The 5213-nt window shown below is 35.0% G+C and overlaps 1 protein-coding gene across 1 annotated transcript in view; it reads left to right on the top strand.

Annotated features, from left to right (window-relative positions):
* Positions 1–4488: 4488 nt before the first annotated feature.
* R3HDM1 (R3H domain containing 1) overlaps positions 4489–5213 on the top strand; it is a 49579-nt gene continuing 48854 nt past the window's right edge. Inside the window, exon 1 of the mRNA XM_010000393.1 lies at positions 4489–4675. The gene's annotated coding sequence lies outside the window, so the exon portion shown is untranslated. The remainder of the gene's footprint in view (positions 4676–5213) is intronic.

Below are 5213 nucleotides of genomic sequence, written 5' to 3'. Positions count from 1 at the left end.
GTTGGTGTTTGTTCTAATCACAGGAGCCCTGAGGTTATGATGCTAATATAAATATGTTTATATTGAGTTTAAATGTTTCCTAAAATAATTGAGGTGAAAAATAGCTGGAAAAGCTCTTGTTGTGGCAAGTCTTTTATGTAACAGTCTTCAAAGATCTTTTTGTCTAGGGAAGGTCCTGACCTTTCCCAAAAAAAAAAAAGGAAGATTTGTGTTACCAGGAACCACAGTACTGGGATAGACAAACGACTACTGCTGCTTCCTGATTTAAATTTTAGTACATTGATTGGTTTTGTTTTCTTTCCTTTAAACTCTAACATAAGTATATACTACAGCAAGTATGTGTTTCTTTGTACTTTTCCCCATAAACTTAATCTGGTTTCAGGGAGAGTGCAGATGGATAATTAAGTTCTGGCCTTTAATGCTTGGCTAATAAAGTTAAAGCAACTTGTGAAGAGAAGTGCAGCTTTACATGGAACTAGAGCAGTGTTGAGAGTTAAGACAAAGCACTACTGTATACAGCCTGGACATGACTAAATGACTTGCAGTCAGCCTCACTTGGATTGGGTGTGACTGATTTTGACAGTCAAGTTAGGGAGTAAACTGCTTGTAATTGTAGTAAAAAATGAGGTAGGCAGCTATTGTCCACAACCAGGGGATGCTCTTTACACCTGTGCAAAAATTCTTTTGAAATAGCTTGTGAAGAGAAGCTTGTTTAAGAAATAATTTTTAATTTTACCTTTCCACAGACAAGTGTGTCCACTTCATGTGTTTAATGTAGATTTTTCACTCCCCCCTGTTCTAATCCAATTTCCTGCCTTGAATTTGATTGTTACCAGTTACTTTGACAGCTGTCCCTGGGGTCTTTTTGACAGCAATTATATCAATAATAGCTGTATCAAATAAATTAATCACCTTCTGTCTTTTACCTTATTTTCAAAAGAAAAAAAATCTACTTCTTCCATCAAGGGCAGAGCAAAGCTTCCTGTCTACATTGCCAACAAGAAGGAGATGGAAGTCTTGAATCGCATTAGAGAAATTGGATTAAGTTGAGTAGATCCTGTTCCCAGAAATATCCTTGCTCATTACAAGTCAATATAGTGGGTTTGCATGTGATGATTTTTCAAGTCAGAACCTGAAAACAAAGGACCCAGTGGTTTCCCATGTATCATGATTTGGGAGGCTTCGTCATAAAATTCAGCAATGGTTTTGGTTGATGTAGTCTTTTCTATCATTTGGTTCTGAAGAAGAAAGCAGTTGTAAGTTTTTGTGGTCTCCTATATGAAAAGCATATGCTTACATGGAATTTAGGTTGAATGGTGGTGATTTAGTGTAATCAATATGATGAAAAAGGAAGAGCATACTTTTCAACAGGGAGTGTTTTCAGATGGGGACAGCAGTCCAGGAGGTTAAAGAAGGTAAATATTACATATTATTCTCCAATCTTATATACAAGTCCATGTACTTGTCTGTGAAAGTAGGTGCCTATTCTTGTTATCCATAAAAGATACTAAAATTGGAAGGCTTTTTTCGTAAGACCTGTTCCTAGATGTTTGTTTTAAGTGCAAAACCAGGTAATGTTTGACAATACTCAGTCCTTTGAACTGTTTGGATAATTTTAGGCCAGATGTATCATGTTCCTCTTAGTAAAATCTGCTAAACTGTATTGATCTATATTGCCACAGAGTCTGTGGCCCGTGTGGGGATTTGGTGTAAATCCACTTAACCAGTTTGCTTACTAGGAGCTATTTTCTCCAAACAATAGAGTAAATCCTGAGATCTGGCTTCTTGCTTTCTTCTTTTTTTCTGTCCTGCAAAGGACTCAAGAAATGAACATCCAAATACTTGGGGAGGTGAAAGAGGTAGGATTCATAAGGATGGACTGTGGTCCATTGTGTGTGTCCCCCAATGTCTGCAGCACATAATATTCCTTAAGTCTCTTTTAATCCCATCTGTGCAAGTTTAGAAACTAGAACCAAGTTATCTCAGCTATTGTCCGAATTAAAGCAAACTTCAGGGATGGAATGTTACCCAAGTACTAGACACTCAGTACTGTGAGTCAAACACGGGGTTACATTGACAAATTAACTGAATCTATGGCTAACATTACTTTTAAAAAAACCCTTTTTTGTTGTTTTTTGGTAAGCAAAAATTTGTCTTTATGTGTAATGTGTAGCAAGGGTTTGTCACTTGTGTGTGCGCATATAGTGTATCAGTTGACTCAAAATAGATACATTCTGTGAAACCAAAAAAATAGATATTGTTTCTTGTGCATTGAAACTACACAGCTTTTCTTTGCTTCTGTCCCTTTTCCTGTAGGTTGCAAAGCACAAAATCTGCAGGCTTTAAATGTGTCTGCAGGTGAAAAATCTGTTCATAACAAGTTATAAAATCACTTGCAGTTAGGTTGTTGTAGAAAATATAAGGACTTTTTTCTTGTACATCAGTTTTCTGGGTTAGCATGGGCAAGCACATGTTTGAAGCAGAAGTTTATCTGAGTATGCTGATAGCCAATTTCTTAAAATGGTGTTGGGAAGGAACAGGAGCTCTTAATGAATTGATTGAATTAAAGAAAAAACTTCAAGATGTTCATTATAATTACTACATTTGTGACCTGCATAGGGAGTAGGAATTAAATTACACTTAATTATGAAGAATATCTTTGAAACTGCACTTTTGTTTGTTTTCAGCCTGTAATAATTTTTTAACATTTCTCTGAATACAATGCAAATCATATGTCAGTTAACAAAACCAAACAGCATCTCTATTCTTTGTTTACAGTTAAGACTGTTAATCTGAGCTTCTTCATAAGTCCTAAATCACCATCTGGATTGTCTGGAAAAACAAACTCAACAACCAAACAGTACCTGTGTGTCCCTTGTTGCATTTGTGCACCTTTTTATTTCGATTTTTTTTTCTATCATCGGTAGTCCTTTCCCTCCATTTGATTCAGTGAATCGGGTTTTTTACAGGATTAAATCATAGCCCATCCCTTGCCTTTATTTTCCATATTTCTTTGCAGCAAGATTTAAGTCAGGGTGTATAGTATCTCATAGCTCTTATCAAATTTTATGTATTTGAGATGTAAATGTAGCCCGGCTTTAATCTCACTTGCAAGGAAACCTGGAAGTCTGAGGGCCATGGTTCAGTTTCATGCCATTGCATTCTCTGTTGTACTGAGGAAGTGGGTCAGAGTTGTAACTGTTTATGATGAATTAGGGATATTGTAGCACTTAGAGGTGTTTCATGCTGCACAGTGTTTAAGTGATAATTTAGAATTAATTTAACCCAAATCTCTTTTGCAAATCTCTTTATTTGGGGGCACGTACATTATTCTTCCTTCTTTACCTAAAGTGTTGCTTTCTGCTGGTTTTACAGTTGACTTAAGGTCTTGCCTTTTCATCTGTTCTTCCTTCATATAGCACAACTCGTCATTTTGAAAGAGAACAGTTTAGAGCAGATTTTTCACCTACATCAATTAAACTTGTGTTTATAACCATAGGTAAATGTCTCATTTGTTTCTTAATTTAATTCCAAATAATTTGATATTTTTCGCTTGTTTGTTTTCCTGAAACATAATTATCATGTTACTAGCATGGAAGTGAGTAACAGGAGCTCAACCAAGGTGACAGAACATTGTCAATTGTCATTTGTACTGTTTCTAATAAGCCTGACTAGTCAGGAGAAACGTGTTTGAGGAATGCAATACAGAGAATCTTTTTAGCTGTTTAATTTCAGTGTGTGTTTCACAGATTTGAAAGACAGTTATTTGTGTTCTTTGCTTGAGGATGTTTTAGCTGTGTTCACAGGTTACATTTTCTTTGCTAATAGATGGCTGTTTTTGCCTGCCACTTCAAATGCATGCTTCCTTGTGGGTGGTGATACTGCTTGTTTCTCAGAAAAGCAAATCTGAAAAAAGGGAGGATGGTACATTTTCAGTTTTGTAGGAATTTGTAAATCCTCTTTCAGGGGAAATTACTTTGAATAAAACTGTCTTGTGTAATTCAAGTTGCCTAAAATATGGATTATGTATTATTATGCTATTAGATGATTAGCTATGACAAAGAGAAAAATGCTGTTATGCTAACAGGGATTTGTGAGCTCTTAATGGCCTACTACTCCACACCTCCCGGTCTGTGTATCTCACTGTCTTTTCAGATGCTTCTGGAACATACTTGCTTGTTTATAGAATAGAGTTTCCCTAGGAATGTCAACAAAATATTTATTATGACTACTTGTTAACTCTCTTACTACAGAAATATCTTGGAAGTCTAATGAAAAATATTATTACTGCTAGATAAAGCAAGTAGAAGGAATAAATATGACAAATTCTGGTTTCCTTGTGGTTTTGTTTGTTGTTTGGTTTTTTTTCTTAAAATGGCTATTTAGGTTTTTGGAGGTAATCATGTTCCCTTTCTCCTCCCACCCCAAATAAAAGTATAATGTATTTCCTTTGATTTTTTTTTTAGGCATTCAAAAGGGATGTTCTTGCTGATTCAAGACAACATAGTTCTGTTCAGGACTCTACACTGGGGATAAGGACATGGGACTCCTCCTGCCAGATTCCAGATGGTTCATTACAACTGACATCTTGGTTGACAACTGTGAAAAGCAACTTTGGATTATTTTATTTTATTTTTGTGGGAGACCACAATCCCCAAACTGTAGGACATATCAGGTAATAAATGAGATACTTAGACTTTTCATTAATGTTACTTGATTGTTCCTTGTTTTCTATGAAGGACTTTAAGCATTCAGATCTTTTTTGTTGTTTCTTACAAGAAATGGAAAACTTTTGGTTTTACATCTTGCTCTATAGCTGAGCAATGACAAGAAATTGTATTTCTTAGGGAAAGGTGGGGTGGTTCTGTTATAGCTTTAATAATTTGGGCTACTGTATATAGTATTTAAAATTATTATAAGTTATAAAATATAATTACTGATAATGTTTTTTATAATCCTGATTACCAGGTCTACCTCCTTCTTTTTGTTATTGCTTTTGAGAGTGCTTAATTTTATTAAGACTAGTTTTGCTGCATTTAGTAGGTAAGATAATTCCTGCACTCCAAACTTGTCCAGTTTTTACCTGGAAACTAGGAAACTTCTAAATTTTATTGAAATTTATGAAAGTTTGTATACTTGATGCTTTAAGATTATTTAATCTATTGACTTTCAATCTGTTTAGAATAACTCTGTATGTAATTCTCTTTTCCCTA

Source organism: Chaetura pelagica, unplaced genomic scaffold (genome assembly GCF_000747805.2).
Source record: "Chaetura pelagica isolate M959 unplaced genomic scaffold, ChaPel_1.0 scaffold386, whole genome shotgun sequence".
NCBI lineage: Eukaryota > Metazoa > Chordata > Aves > Apodiformes > Apodidae > Chaetura > Chaetura pelagica.
Note: the sequence above shows the minus strand (reverse complement) of the source record. Positions and strands in the feature narration are given on the sequence as shown.